This window comes from Canis lupus, chromosome 4 (assembly GCF_003254725.2).
Source record: "Canis lupus dingo isolate Sandy chromosome 4, ASM325472v2, whole genome shotgun sequence".
Classification (NCBI taxonomy): domain Eukaryota; kingdom Metazoa; phylum Chordata; class Mammalia; order Carnivora; family Canidae; genus Canis; species Canis lupus.
The window spans coordinates 45,709,609-45,725,460 of NC_064246.1; the positions used below are offsets into that span (position 1 = coordinate 45,709,609).

Genomic DNA, 15,852 nt, shown 5'->3' on the forward strand with positions numbered 1-15,852 from the left:
CTCGTCTCAAATCACAGAACTAATAAGTGGATAAGCTGGGTCTGACTATTTAACTGCAAAGCCAAAACAAATTCTTCCATCTTCTGCTCGTTCCCTGGAGTAGTCCACAAGGCCCACTCCAAATACTTAATGTGCGTGCACACACACAAACACAAGTACCTGGCGGTTGACATTCTAAATGCCTCCTGAATAAAAAAAGTAGTCTGTTTCTCTGTCTATAGAGCTTAAAGAGACCTTCTCTCTGCCCAAGATAAAGTGCTGCTCGGCTAAGTTCCCCTATCCTCTAGTTAGTAACCTTTGCTCCCTTGTCCCCTTGGCCTCTGTGACACCAAACAGTGTTCTAATTGAAGCAGTCACTACCAGATATTTCTTTCACCAAACTGCTGACTTCTTCCTCTGCTCCTTGCAGTTGGAGGAGAGATAGCTAAACATGATTGGATGGATTCCTCTAGGCCACATGAGGAGCCAAGGGATCATTTGAGTGACAACCTTCTTAGATCCATAAACTGTCTGACTTAATCAATAAATCCATTAGAGTCATTCAGTCAGGAATGTGACTCCCTTGATCACCTTAACATCTGAGTCCCAGCCTCTGAGATATTTTTTAGATCTGCCTTCTGGAAGTCTGATCAAGATGGGGCAGGAAATGGCAAAACCAGAATGGTAGAGAGTAAGACAGTGACAGTGACCATCTGCTGAAAAGAACACAAGTTGGGATTCATTTCTGTTGACTCTATAATATTGCCCCTACAGGGACTATCTCTTACCTTAAGACAAATAAATTTGGTTTTGCAATGTTGATGTGTTTCTTACAAAGTCATAACAAAAAAATTAAAACTGGTTAAATACTAAGATTTGCCATTAATTTCCTAGCAGCCAGACCTTGCATATTCACTGAGAAAAGACCATGTCTTTTTAAAAATTATTCAATTACTACTTTAAAATTGGTAAGCAATTAATAAACATTTTCTGATTGATGTGTAAGGACACTGATTATCATAATAAGAATATATGGTTTTCATATATTCCTTATGTATTTTATTTTATACAGTTGTGCTTTCTTGTCCCTGGGTTGTATGTAGCATGATTTATTAAGCACTTTAATGTAGCTTTTTGGATAAACTATAAACTGTCTCATATAAAAGATGCGCTTTATTTTTTAAAGACACAGACTTATTTGTACTTGATTTTGAAGGAATCCTAAGTCACAAAGAGTCATGATGCTGAGAGCCCAGAATGAGGTGGTTTATTGTGTTTTCATTAAAGATTCTCTGGATGGCCTCCTAGCAGGGTAAAGCTTTCTTTTCCACATCAAATATGACTCTAAGTTTCCACTGTACTATTTCACCCCAAAAAACACTAAAGAAAAAAAGAATTTGTATGTTTTTGGAATAGGTTGCAGAAAACATGTGGTTAGGAATGATATCTCACAGTTGATATTTTTAATTTTGAATAATAAATACATATTTTGAAGTACAAGAAATCTAACTATCCCACAAATGTTTGTTCAAAATCTGAACAAAATCTGAATGCTGGAAAGATGGAGAGATGAGGGAAATATGCTCTATTTTCAGGGACTAACTAGAATGAGATGCTTCTCCATGTATACACCACACAGAAAATGAAGAAGAAAGTAGACTGCTTCAGACATTAACACCAAATGGAAGTCAATATAAAAGCAAACATATACGCACACACCAGCTCTAGGTATTTTATCCACATTTCACCATTAATCTCAAAGTCCAAGAATCTAGGAAAATATTCTAAACTCTTGATGCTTTTTTTCCTTTAGTTTCCAATTTATCTTAATTTAAAGGTAGAAAGGACAAAAAAAAAAAGGTTTAAAGATATCTTAGATTTCTGGGCAATAAGAAGGAGGGGTATTAGAAACATACAAATGAGGACTGAAAAAATCATAATTCTTAGAACTGGACCCTTAACAAATGTCTGGTCAAACTACTTGGTTAACCTGCTAACCCTAGAGCAGATTAATCAAGGCAAAGATGAGTATGGAAAAAAAAGACAGATAAGGTATAAGGCAGGTAGGCATGCATGGTATACATCTAAGTAAAAATTAATGTGGTTTATCTAGCTATCAATATTTATTTCCCCAGAAGTTGGATTTAATGTTATGCTAATACCATGAGTTCATCTCAAAGAGTATGGTGGGATCATGCTCATTTACTACATGATGGTTTCTGTATGGATAAGGGCAGGAAAAGCAGAATAGCTTTGTAATAAAATATCCATGTTTTGAAGTCCAACAGATTTGGAACTAAATTCTGGCTCTATTATTTCCCAGGCCTCTGACCTTAGAAAGTCATTTGACTTCTCTGAACTTATGTGCTGTCATCTGTAAAATGAGAAAAATGATCTTCTCACAAGATTTATGAGTTAATATGTGTTAAACTTAGGGCAGTGCCTGGCAGATAGTAAGAGCTCAGTAAATGATAGAAGGAGGTAATAAGACCAGTAGTGATCATATGGGTCATTGGAACTGTGGATTGTTAAACTGACTTGGGATAATGACTAATGACATAAGAATTGATTTCAGTTTCTACAGAACTTTATGGATTTATGTTAAATTCAGAATGATGCTAGCAAGTGGGGGGAAATAGCTTACTTAAAAGCATCATATAAAAAAAAGTTGATATTGTCAGTTTTCCCCAAGTTACCTCATTCCTTCTAGTCGTTCTGGTCATTTCCTCCAGGTATTAGTTCAGTTCTATTTCTGGCTTCATGAGAATCCCTCCCTTGGCAATCTCATGAATTAAATATGCTTTATAAAACAATGCCTCTTCATAGTTTTCTGGTTCTCAGCAATCTAGGGTTAATACCACCAAATTTTAGAACACAACCTAGAGCAGATGTCACTGTAGCCTTTAGGGTATACCTTATCTGAAGATGCTTCTTTCTTTGTACATTATTTTAAAATACAGAAGTCATTCTCATAAATATTAAAATTTCCAGTTTTTCCTGAAAAAGAAAACCAAAAGACCTGACCCCTGAGTCCCAATAATAATTGGCTGGACCTAAGCAAGGGTGTAGGAGACAGTGGATCTACATACCCCTCTCTCTTTCCTGATTGAACTTTATTGGTTCAGTTACACTACTGCACATAACTGCTATGACTCCAGGAAAAGTGACTCCCTCACAATTTTGCCAGAAATGTGTTTCTTCAAGGATATGTGACCAAATATGGGCTAATGAGATCTAAGGAGGTAGTTTCTGGGGCTTCTAGAAAAGTTTATTCCTCCTTAATCTTCTGAGAAGCTTGCCAAACCATTCTTCTGTTTTTGTTTTTTTTTTTGGATACTATTTATTCATGACTTATGAAGTTTGGAATTTTCTCTATGTAAGCCTATTAATAGTTCCTTTACTTCATTTTTTTTAACTGAAGTATGATTAGGATGCTTACTTCATTTTTTTAACTGAAGTATGATTAGGATGCTCTGTTATATTAGTTTAAGGTATACAACATAATGATTCAACAATTCTGTACATTACTCAGTGCTCACCAAGGTAAATACAGTTCCCATATTTCACCAAACAACATTGTTACAATCTTATTGACTATACTCCCTATATTGTACTTTTCATCTCCATAACTTTTTATTTTATAACTTGTTCATAACTCTTAATCCCCTTTATCTATTTCACCCATATCTCTATCCACCTCCCCTCTGGCAACCACCAGTTTTTTTCTCTGTATTTAAGAGTCTGCTTTGTGTCTCTTTGTTTGTCTGTTTTGTTTCTTAAATTCCAAATGTGAGTGAAATTACATGGCATTTGTCTTTCTCTGACTTATTTCACTTAGCATTATGTTCTCTATTTGTGTTGTTGCAAATGGCAAAGTCTCATTTTTCTTTTATAACTCAATAATATTCATACATATATATGTGCAGTATATATATAACATATATATATCTCACACATTTTTATCCATTCATCTATTAATGAACCCTTAAGCTATTTCCATATTTTTACGATTGTAAATAATGTTGCAATAAATGCAGGTGTGTATATATCTTTTTGAATTAGTGTTTTGTTTTCTTTTGTTTTGTTTTTGTTTTCCTTTTTCTTTTTTTTTGTTTTTGTTTTGTTTGGGTAAATACACATTAGTATTATTGGATCATATAGTATTTCTATTTTTAACTGTTTGAGGAATGTAGATACTGCTTTCTGCAGTGGCTGCACCAAATTAAATTTCCACCAACAGTTCACAAGGGTTCTCTATCCTCCACATCCTTGTTAACACTTATTATGTTTTGTCTTTTTGATTCCCACTATTCTGACAAGTATAAGGTGTTATTGTGGTACAGATTCCATAAAAAAACTGTAACTGATAAATCAATTTAATAAAGTCACATGACACAAAATTAATATAGAAATATATTCATTTCTATACACTAATAATGAAGTAGCAAAAATATAAATTAAGAAAATAATCCCATTTACAATTAGACCAAAATAATAAAATACCTCAGAGTATTTGTAACCATGGACGTGAAAGACCTGCACTCTGAAAACTGTAAAACACTGATGCAAGAAATTAAAGACAATACAGACAAACTGAAAGATATTTCATGCTCATGGACCGGAAGAAATATTATTAAAATATTCATACTACCCAAAGCAATTTACAGATTTAATGCAGTTTATATCAAAATAGCAACAGCATTTTTCACAGAATTAGAGCAGATAAAACTAAAATTTGTATGGAACCATGAAAGACCCTGAAGAGTCAAAGCAATCTTGAGAAAGAACAGAGCTAGAAGTATCACCACCCCAGACTTCAAGATATACTACAAAACGGTTCTAATAAAAACAGTTTGGTACTGGTACAAAAATAGACACATAAATTAATGGAACAGAAAACAGAACCCAGAAATAAGCTTACACTTATAGAGTCAATTACTCTTCAACAATGAGGAAGTCATTAATCTTCAACAATACAATGGGGAAAAAGTCTTTTCAACAAATCGTGCTTGGAAACCTGGACAGCTACATGCGAAAGAGTGAAACTGAACCACTTTCTTACACTATCCACAAAAATAAGCTCAAAATAGATTACAGATTAAATGTGAAATCTGAAACCATGAGACTCCTAGAAGAAAACATAGGCAATAATCCCTCTGACACTGGCCACAGAAACATTTTTCTAGATATTTTTCCTAAGGCAAGGGAAACAAAAGCAAAAATAAAGTATTGGGGCTACATCAAAATAAAAAGCGTTTGCACAGTGAAAGAAACCATGGACAAAATGACAAGGTACCTACTGCAAGGCAGAAGATATTTGCAAATGATATATCTGATGAGGGATTAATATCCAAATATATAGAGAATTTATGCAACTCAACACCAAAAAACAAACAATCCAATCAGAGAATCTGAAGAGACATTTTTCTCCAAAGAAGATATACAGATGGTCAACAAACATGAAAAGATGCTCAATATTAATATATCATCCATTTTGAATAGTTTCTGCTAGCCTGTGATTAACAAAAGTGACTAAGGGGATTAACACAGCATGTGCATGGCTACATATCCATAGCAGTATCTCTTCATATATGAGCCCTGGCCTGCTTTACTTCTATTAGCTACTTACCAAGACCAGGCCAGCATTTAAGTTTGTGTCTCTTATTACAAACATGTGCTGAAACAAATTCCAACCAGAAACAGGGCTCATGGTATTTTAGGAGTCAGAGTGAAGTATGATAACTTTTGATTTCTTCTCCTTTTTAAAAAGGAGTGATGGAAAGAGATTCTCCCAGGAAATACCTCCCATTTTTCTATGTATGTATAACATTTCTGCTCAGGAATACTATAAAATAATATTTCAGGATAAATGCTCTGAGATCAAACTGCTTAGATATAAAACCTGGTCCTTCGGCTTACCATCTGTTTAACTTGCACTAACTGGCAACTTTTTAAAGACTCAATATTCTTATGTGAATCATTGGAACAATACTTATATTAAACTTATGGGCATTTGTAAGTTAGTGGCACAGTACATGTAAAGTACTTAGCAGACTTCCTAATTCACATGGAATACTCAACACATTAAAAGTAAAAAATGTCAAATTGACACAAAACAATGAGTTAAATGGTTTGTAGTCAACACATTTCAACCATCAAGTGGCTCTTTTAGATTCTATTTAAACTATGACATACAGAACAAATAGCTAGTGAAATGTAAGTCTATATTTTCCTTTAAATTTTTTGACCTAACAGTTTTGATCAACATACTAGAGTTGACTTCTTGTATGAAGAAAGCCAACAGCATTTATATATCTTCATCTTTGTGGAGAAGTATTATATTTATTATGTTGCAGGAATAGCCATTTATAAACTTTCTCTGTGCATCAGAATACATATTCAAGATTTTTATTTGAGTATACCTTGGACAGCTCCTGTACATATTTCTTAAGTTACATCTCAACTCAGGGAATACTCTACATTTAGATTTTAAATATAAACCCAAACTTTAAAAATGCATAGAAATTATACATATATAGGATTTTGAATCAAGTAATGAAAAAGAATGATATTCCCCACAAAAGGCACAAAATAAATTGTTAGTCACCACTAATCCACTTAACTTTGTTTCTGGGATCATTCAATAGCTTAGCTTAGAGAGATTTTGCATACTTTTTACTCAATAAAACTTCTTCAGTCATTAAATTAATGTACACATCTTGAGCAGACTATAAATTAAATCAAGCTTTTATGACACTGCTGCATTTGTTTTCAAGGTTTTAACTAGGAGCTGTGGGTTGAGTCAGACAGAAAAAGCACTTCCTTATATTCCTATCATTTACTTATACCTGAGGTATATACATTTTAGCAGATTCAGTCTAGATTAAAGTGTAAATCAGAGACCTAGGAATCATAATTTAATCTCTAGTTCTGCTAGAAATTTATGATATGAGCAATCATCTCTGGCTCCTCAAAGATAGTTTCTTTTATAAATACAGAGATAATATCCATGATTTCTTAACCATGGAATAAAATGATATAGTAGATGAGATTGTGCTGTGAAAAATTCAGAGAATTAGAAGACAAGTCATGATGAATAGAAAGTAGCTATTAATAAGTCAATATTTTGTCCAAAGCACCTGGTTATTTTTTATTGAGGTATAATTTACACAGTGTAAGTGCATAAGTCTGAAGAACACAGCTCAATCAGTTTTAACAAATATGTACACTCAGTAACCTACATGCCACCTTCAAGATATACAGCATTCGTATCATCCTAGTAAGATCCCTTATGCCTCTTCCCAGCCAGTCTCCTCCACTTACTCAAAGCAACTACTCTTTTTCTTTATTTAATTCTTTTTTACATTTTACTGATTTAAAACTGATACAAAGAACCATACATACTTAATGTACACAATTTGATGAGTTTGAACTTATGCAAGCACCCATGATACCATCACCCCTATCAAGTAATAGACATATCTAACACTTCCCAAAGTTTCCTTGTGTCCCTTTGTTTTGCTTTGTAATAAGAAACATATAACATAAGTTCTACTCTCTCAACAAATTTTGAAGTGCAAAATACCATATTGTTAGCTATAGGCACCATGCTGTATAGCAGATCGCTAGAACTTACTAGAGATAAGAAAGTTATCTTACTTATAACTGAAACTTTATAGCTATTGAACACTGTCCTCTTCACCCATTGTCTAGCCCCTGGCAACCACCACTATATTCTCTGCTTCAATGAGTTTGGTTACTTTAGGTACATGTAATATTTGTCCTTCTGTGACAGTCTTATTTTACATGGCATAATGTCATCCAGGTTCATCCATATTGTCACAGATGGCAGGATTTCCTTCTTTTTTAAGGCTGACTAACATTGCATTTTATGTAGTACTACACTTTCTTTATCCATTCATCTATGGATGAACATTTCAGTTGTTTTTATATCTAAAGTTGCAGTGTATATGATAGTACAGATATCTCTTCAAGATTCTGATTTCAATTTATTTGGATATATGTCCAGAAGTGAGATTTCTAGATAATATGATAAAGTTTTATTTTTAATTTTTAATGAATCTTTACATTGTTTTTCATAGGTGTTATACTAATTTATATTCCCATCAAGACTATGCAAGTGTACAGAATGTACGTCTACACATTTTTGCCAACACTTCTCTATTTTTTATAATGATATACCACTTCACAACTGTTAATATGGCTATCATTATAATTTATATTTGTATTTCCATGATTATTAATAATGCTGAGCATCTTTTATATACCTGTTGACACTTGTATGTCTTCTTTGGAGAAATGTCAAATCCTTTGCCTATCTAGGGCAGTTAAGCAAAAAAAAAATTAAAAAAATAAAAGAAATAAAAGGAAATCAAATAAAGAAGGAAGTAGTAACATTACTTTTCTTTTAAGATAACATGATTCTATATATAGAAAAATTAAAACTTTCACAAAAGAAAACTATTAAAATTAACAAATTCAATAAAAGTACAGGATACAAAATCAATATTCACTTGCATTTCTAACATTAACAATGAATTATCTGAAGAGAAAATTAAGAAAATAAGCTCTTTTATGATAGCACAAAAAAGAATAAAATACTTATTAATAAACAACTGAGGTGAAACACTTGTACACTGAAAACTATAAGACAACAAAAGAATGAAGACACAAATAAATGTAAAGACATCCCATGTTCAGAGATTGGAAGAATTAATATTGTCAAAATGCCCATACTATCCAAAGCAACCTACAGATTCAATGCTAACCACATCAAAATCTCAATGGCATAATGTACATAAATTTTAAAAATCCTAAAATTGATGTGTAACCACAAAAGATCCAGAATAACCAAAGTAACCTTGAGAAAGAAGAGTAAAGCATCACACTTCCTGATTCAAAATATATTATGAAGCTGCAGTAATTAAAATAGTATGGTAATTGGATAAAGATAAACATATAGACCAAAAGAACAGAATAGAGAGCTCAGACACAATCCAACACATATATGATGAACTGATTTGTGACAAAAGTGCCAAGAACACAGAATGGAGAAATGGTAGTCTCTTCAACAAATGTATAGGAAAACTGGATATCCACATACAAAAAAATGAAACTGCACCCCTACTTTACACCATACTCAAAAATCAACTCAAAATGAATGAAAGATCTAAATGTATGACCTGAAACTGTAAAATTCTTCAAAGTAAAAATAAGAGAAATTTTTCTTGGCATTAGTCTTTATAATGATTTCTTGGATATGACACCAAAAGCACAGGCAACAAAAGCAAACATAGACAAGTCGGGCTACATCAAAATAAACAGCTCTTGCATAGGAGAGGGAACAATCGACAGAACAAAAAGGCAACCTATGGAATGGGAGACAATATCTGCAAACCAAAGATCTACTAAGAGATGTATTTGAAATTTTAATATGCAAAATATATAAGAAACTCCTACAATAGCAAAAACCAAATAATTTGATGGAAGCAACCACTCTTCTGATTTCTATTATCATAGATTTGCTTTGCCTACTTTATAACTTTATAGTTATGGAAGCATAGAATACATAGTATTTTAGGTATGAATTTTTTCACATAATGTTTCTAAAATTAATCAATATAGTTTATTCCTTTTTTATTTCCAGAAGTAGTTCATTATATAAAAATAATATAGTTAGACAATAGACAGAAAGATTGTTTCCGGGTTTTGCTGCTATGACTATCCTTGTACAAGACTTTTGGTGACATGTGTTTTCATTTCTCTTGGATAAGCTCCTAGGAGTACCATACTACTTTACAAGAATCTAATTTGAACCTAGACCTGAAGAGTCTTGAATATTTTAATATCCAACCTACTGAAATTTAAATATTATTTTCTAAAACTCTTTATTCCACACTGAAGCAATGGTTGTTTTTCAAAAGGGGAACATATCATGTCAAAGAACACGAGAATAAGCTTCATTAAGTGGCCACTTTCCTTCCTCCAAGCTCCTCCCACATGGAGAACACAAGGGAAACGGACTACAAGTCATGACCCACACATTAAATGGATAATGCGCTTCAAACATAAGCAAGAATATAGGTTTGACAGAGTTGATTAAATATATCTTTAGAGCAAGGGTGAAAATGGGTATGGGCCTGTATGTATGTGTTTATGTCTGTACATAATTTCCCATTTATTTATTCCTACAGGTCCTAAAATTAATGGAAATTAAACTATGGAAACTAATTTAATGCTCTCACATAAATGCCATTATTAAATTTCAGTTTGTACAAAACAAAATAACCACAAAATACCCATGATATAAAAATACTATTGCTTTTATTCCTAGTTTGGTTAAAAGATAGAAAAAAATGCTCAAACAGACTTTTCCCTAATCAGTTTATTCAACAACTTTTGAAATAGTCTGTGACATTACCAGTTAACAGTTCTGAAAAAGATGCCTCTCTCAGCTTCATTTTCCATAACAGGGCTTTGGCTGTACAACTTGGAGGCAGAGTAATTTAGCACTTTTCTTATTAATTTCTTATTAATTCAAGTCAACATAAAAAAGTCAAATGTTATGTGTTAGGGATATACTTTTATTCACCCCATGAGATAGAGCATTTTCATTTTGTGCATCACAATTTTACAGATGATATAATTTCACATCAAATATTTCTGACTAACTTGGGCCTGGTATCTAGGACTATAACATTGCTATCACTGAGCAACCAGAAGAGCAACATCCAATATGCACTACAAGACAGGCATCTCTCATTATGAAGACAGTGCAGACTCTATGTTATAGACAATAATTATGCAACCGAGGGTGTTTCATTAAATGTCCAAACTAACCTGGGAGAACAATCTGGGAGATGATGACAGTGAACTCATAATATTGTTGGTTAAACAGGGAAATGGAGAGCAAGGACAAGTGTCCAATTACTTAGTATACCAAATGATTTTCCTGTAAAGAGATAACCTATAGATTAGAATCCCTCATGGTTACTGGCAGAATCTAAAATAGTGCTCTTGACCTTATGGAGTAAGAAGGAAACCAGAAATCTGTCAGGCAAATGCAGGTGTCAGCAAATACCAACTTCTCTCACCACTGCATGGAAAAGGATACAGAGGTGAGAGGAAGGTCTTGTGTCCTTTGTTTAATTAATAATAAAGAACTTTTATTTTTACTCAACTGACCTTCATATCTAATGCATTTTTATGGTTAACATGATTCTATTAGTAAACATATCTTCCCATTGCAAAATGTTTAACAGTTCACTCTTCAGGCTTAATATAATGAGACAGAATGTGAATTCCTTTGGCAGGGGAGGCAATAGTTACAACACAAAGTACTACTAAAATTAAGTGTTTACATATAGATATATGAGATATGGGCCACAAAGACACATGCTACTAAGCCCAAATTTGGGGAAAACGTGCTTTGGAAATACATAAGATAATTAGGCAAAGAATAATTCATATGAGGAATTTCTAAATTTCTAAACTTTTATTTCTTTTGCTTCTCCATTTTGCAGTGCAAGACGGAGCCAACTGATATTCACACCTGTGGTTCGGTCCAATATAGTACCTAAGCCAGTCTTGACTGAAATAGGGCAGATATCAGAAGTTGAGGCAACACTATCAGGTGGAATTTAAAATCAAACCTCAACCCTTGGGCCCAGAACATGAGTTTTCTCTTAAGTTCCTTTCAGGCAAATCAGATCCAAAAGTTAAAGTTTCGACAGCAAGATTCAACACTTTTGTATCCTAAAATCTCTTGCTGCTATGTCCCACTTTTACAAAATTGGCATTCTGGAAACATGGAAGGCTGGATACAAACCTGGGCTCTGAATTTATTCTTTCCTTCACAGACAGATATAATCTTATCACTATTATATGTTAAAAAGTTTTTAAAAAAGAGTGATGTACTGAAACAAGACCAAGCTAGCTCTCGATTTTGTGAAATTTTTAGAAATTTTGTGAAATTTTTGTTAAACAAAGACATCATTAAAAGTTAAGTTATATAAACCTAAAATGAAATTGATTCTGTGTAAAACAAAGGTAATAAATACTCAAAATTCAATAGTTTTGTACTAATTTCTGAGGCTTGCCATAACAAATGACCACAAAGTTACCACAATTTCTGGAGGCTAGAAGTCAAAAGCCAAGTTCTTTTCATGCTCACTCTGAAGGTTCAGGGAAAGAATTCTTCCTCACTTTTTCTAACTTCTGGTGGTCATTGGTAACCTTTTATGTTCCTTGGTTTGTGACATCATAACTATTCTTTGCCTCTGTCTTCACATGGCCTTCTTCCCTGTGTCTCTTCTATGTTTTCGTATTTGTCCTTCTTTATAAGAATATCGATCATTGGCTTTTAGGGCTCACCCTAACTCAGTATGGCCTCATCTTAAATTGCAAAAACCCTATTTCCAAATAAGGTTATATTCATAAGTACCAGGAATTTTACAACTTTAACATTATCTTTCTTTAGGAAAACAATTCAATCCACAACTTCCTAACTGCTACATTTTACTATTATGTTATTGAGCTTAAGTGTACATATTTATTCTATAGCAAACGTTACAATAAATTGGCAAACACTACAAATCAGGGCTTGATTTACCATTTCTTGACTGTAAATGTTTTCTCTATAGGGCTAGCCAGTAAATATTTTAGGCTTTGTATAATATACACTTTTGTAACAACTACTTAACTCTGCTGATACACTATAAAAGCAGATATAAGTGGTACATAAACAACTAGGTTTGGTAGTATTCCAATCAAACTTTATTTACAAAAATAGGAAGTGGGCCAGGTTTACCCTTTTGGTTATTGTTTGGCTGACCCCTAGTCTAGACTTAAGAAAGTAATTATAAAATGTTAATAATGCAGACAAATTTCAGAGTGTTACATCTGTAGCTATTACATTGTTAATAGCACAAAACCTGAGGAAATATTCTCTTGGTATTTGAAAACTAATATTCAATTCTGCAAAGAAATTGCCAAGTCATTGATGACTGAGTGAAATTCCAAAATACATGTTTTCTATTTTACTCATTAAAGTAAGAATAAAAGCCAATATTAAAGAACTACTACATTAATCAATTAATTGCAACCATTAGTTAGATATGTAAGAGTTTGGCAGAAATCAAGGAAAAATTTTTCAAGAATCAATTTACCATGTGGAATTTACAATATTTTTTTTGTAAATTGGGTCCTGTACATTATAAAACTTATAATAAACTTATGTATGCATACCTATGCATACTTTTTTTTTTCTGAAGAGCCAATTGTCAAACTTTTGCCAATATACCACTACCCAAACACTTGAGGTTTGTAAATATTCCTGCAAATGGCAGTATATATATTGGAAAGGTAAGCATGGTGATATAATTTAAAATATACAAAGAGAGTGGAATAGTAAAACACTTTACTACTTCCTAATATTCATCAAAACTGCACCCCTTATATTTCCATTAGTATTAATGTACATGATTAGGAAACTAGAGCCCAAGAGAAAGATACACGAAAGAATAATCTGCATTGCTATAATGATTAAAATCAAGACTCTCATTAGATAGTTTATTATTTCTTTCTGCAAACTTTGTAAAACACAGCTCACTACCCAAGGGAAATGACTTAAAGTTGCAATGACTAACTGAATCACACCTTAACTTGTGACATCTTTGGTACACAATGACTTGGGCCTCTCTTCTCTTTCTTATCTGTTGCTCACTGGGTATTGATTCATTTGTATAGCTAGCCTTTCTACGTTTCATTTCCTCTTAAAGATTATTGACATACTACTAACTGTAAATGTTATGAGAATTAAAGGAGGTAACACAAAAAACGTTCTTCACAAAATAAGCACCAAATAAATGCACATTATAATAATCACTCCCACTAATTCTATTATTACTAATGTAATTATTAATTTTGCCAGGAGGTCTCAATTTTCTGAGAATCTATGAAGCCCATGTCAAGGCTCCATAGATGGATATAAATGATGTCTGTAAAATAAAATATAAATAATTCAATTTCTGTTCATTTTCCCTAGTCATTCTAGTGTATGAGCGAAAGTACTAGTCCTTATGGTTTCATGGCATAAAATACCTCATGGCAGAAAATGTTTTGTTCTTAAATAATTGCATCTATGCATGCAGGCACTTGCTGCAGCTAATGTCAGTGGATGGAAATGCATGTTGAATTTTATCTAATGTCAAACACTGCATGTAAAATCAAGCCATCAACTAAGAAGTGGTTATGACATGATCATTTCTATATTGTGTGACATGTTCCTGTTGCACTGTCAACAAACATAAACTTTAATCTCCACAAAGAGAGTTTCTGTAAACTGTATGTCACACTAATGCTTTTATTTTGCATGCCACTTTTCCCCAGAGAAATTCCTTTTACCTTGATTTCTTTACCACAATTGTAATTCATTTCTGACTGACATGCTGACAAATCTATCCAATTTCTTTACATTATTATACAACCATTGATTATTTCAACATATTTTTACTCTTTTTCCTTTTTAAAATAAATACTGTTCCTATTTTCTGCACAGATAGCTTTGAGAATATATCTAAGTTCAAGGGGGAAATACATGTCCTCAATATTAGGCTTGCCATGTCTAATTTGAAATTTTTTGTCTTGATTTTGGACAGCAGATTGAAATAATTTCCTCATCACCAAAAAAGCCTTTTAGAATTGAAAATCTATCAGAATCAATATACTGTGGTTTTAAAAACTGATGTGGCCTGTCTATACATAATAAATGAGCAAAATATTGAGATAACAGAGTTTTAAATTTTATTTTGTGTCAAGTTAAACCAATTCCAAAATAGTGAAATAGGAATTGATATTTTACTAGATGTTTGGATACATGCTACCTCGCTATTCCCTTTCTCCAAATACTTTTTTTTTTCCCTCCTCAAGACATTCTACACCATATTCTTCAAGGCTACATTATAGTTCTCTATTCTCTATAGCTCTCTCTTGACTTCTGATTAATTTATGAACATAATTCTCTATATCACTTGCCTCCCTGCAAGCTTCATATTTTAACCAATCAATGCATAGCTTCTCTCCCTTTTTAAATGAGTAGGGAGACATAGATACATTCACAATTGTTCTCTGGTTGGAACCATGGGTCTGTCTCTTTCTTATCACCCTTAAAGGCAAGGACCTTGGTCAGTTAAGCCTCTGCACATTTTTATGCACATAATTGTATTCGTTGACTGACAAAAGTAATAAAAATCTCATGAAAATGTTTATGCTCTCATTTTTTATGTTCTATCACAATAATCAAAATAATGTTCTTGAGAAGATCAACATGGTTCCTATTTTACTAAGACCCAACATTTGTCTCTACATTTTCTTCTAAAATTGGTTCTTTTGCTGGTGTCACCCATTGTGATCATAAACCTCAGTATGTGTCATCCATACATGATTATTTTAAAATTGAAAAAATGATTTTTTATTCAGGCCACCACTTCAGCAGTGCATTAAAATATATCCCAGGTCAGTATTTATAAAAGAAAAAAGAAGATGGAAATAAAAGAACTTTAAGTAGCTTTTGTTTTATGCACACATTTAAGTCAGGTTTGATAAAACAAAGATAATTTTACAGTAACCCTCACAAATTAAATTTTTGAAAATTGGCTGGATTTGACTCATTCTACCCTGATATTTTTAAATTGATGATCATTTTTCACCTATTGTGAATTCGATATCAATTCATGAGAAAAGTGATATGCTGTCTATTACATTTATAATTTTAGAGTCCTGAAAAATAGACATATTTTCGTGAGTTCAAAAATAAAATGGTTTATTGATTTCAACTATCCAGAGATGTTTTTG

At 32.6% G+C, this 15,852-nt stretch overlaps 1 long non-coding RNA gene across 2 annotated transcripts; it reads right to left on the minus strand.

Annotated features, from left to right (window-relative positions):
- Positions 1-2,680: 2,680 nt before the first annotated feature.
- Positions 2,681-12,229, minus strand: LOC125754976 (uncharacterized). Of its 2 annotated transcripts, none has more exons than XR_007410247.1 (3): positions 12,123-12,229; positions 10,840-10,951; positions 2,681-2,824 (listed from the first exon to the last, which is right to left on the minus strand). It is a non-coding gene; the product is annotated as an uncharacterized LOC125754976 (long non-coding RNA). The 2 variants fall into 2 exon arrangements; XR_007410248.1 differs by lacking the exon at positions 2,681-2,824 and adding an exon at positions 8,259-8,318.
- Positions 12,230-15,852: the final 3,623 nt, after the last annotated feature.